The following is a 990-nucleotide window of genomic DNA, read 5'->3' as shown; positions in this document are numbered from 1 at the left end:
GGATTAAGGCATCATTTTTCACTATGTAGGTCTTCAATAGGTTTTTAAACCATCGGAAGGTTCAGCTTGAGGTTGTTTCTAAACTTGTTAGGTAAATACAAATGGCTAGGTCAGTCTAGTTTGTGCATAAGTGTTACTGGGTCCATCCCCTTGGTTACTCAAAGAAAAGTTAAGGTGGTTTCGCCAAGATGGGTTATAAAAATTGGACTGTAGTCCTTGCCTACCTTAGTTTTGGTTTTGGTTCTGGTTACCCATGTAATAAACAAATTTTGGGTTTGATGGACATTCTTCGAACAAGTGCCCTTCCCCACAATAAACATAGGCTACATTTTTGAATTAATTCAGTGGCTAAGCTATAAAATTATTAAACCCATTAGTAGTAAATTTTTTAAGCATTAAGGATATCGAAGGTACCTGAGATGCAAGTGAAGTGAGAGCGTCCACTTCATGTACTACTATGACTCGTCTTCCTGACGCTGCTTGGTTGGCTGGCCATTGATAATTATTGCTGGCAATACTCTCGATGATTTCATAAGCCTCATTAGAAGACTTAAAAAGGAGAGCACCATTAGCAAAAGCGTCTACTACCATCCTCGTGTGAGCATTGAGACCATTGTAGAGTGTCTCTAATTCGATGCAATGTGAGATTCCATGATGAGGGAACTTTCGTAACAATTCATTAAACCTTTCGTACGCCTCATACAAGAACTCGTCATCCATCTATTAGAAGGTAGAGATCCCATTCCGTAACTTAACATTCTTGCTAGGTGGGAAATACTTCATAAGAAATCTTTATGCCAACTTTTACCATGTAGTAATGGAATCTGGTGGCAATGAGTTCAACCAGGCTCGAGCTCTGTCCCTTGGTGTGTAACACCCCAAACCCAGCCTAAACATTATGGTCGAATCTAACGTGTCACATTGAAGTGTCTTTCGAAAATTTAACTCGTTGGTAAAAGTTTGTTTCTAAGCTTACAATAAACCCCTTTA

General features: G+C 39.1%; 1 non-coding gene across 1 annotated transcript; it reads left to right on the top strand.

The window, feature by feature from the left end:
* Positions 1 to 646: 646 nt before the first annotated feature.
* LOC121215769 (small nucleolar RNA R71) lies at positions 647 to 752 on the top strand. Its single transcript, XR_005911744.1, has one exon. It is a non-coding gene; the product is annotated as a small nucleolar RNA R71 (small nucleolar RNA).
* The last annotated feature ends 238 nt before the right edge of the window (positions 753 to 990 follow it).

This window comes from Gossypium hirsutum, chromosome D03, assembly GCF_007990345.1.
Source record: "Gossypium hirsutum isolate 1008001.06 chromosome D03, Gossypium_hirsutum_v2.1, whole genome shotgun sequence".
NCBI lineage: Eukaryota > Viridiplantae > Streptophyta > Magnoliopsida > Malvales > Malvaceae > Gossypium > Gossypium hirsutum.
Note: the sequence above shows the minus strand (reverse complement) of the source record. Positions and strands in the feature narration are given on the sequence as shown.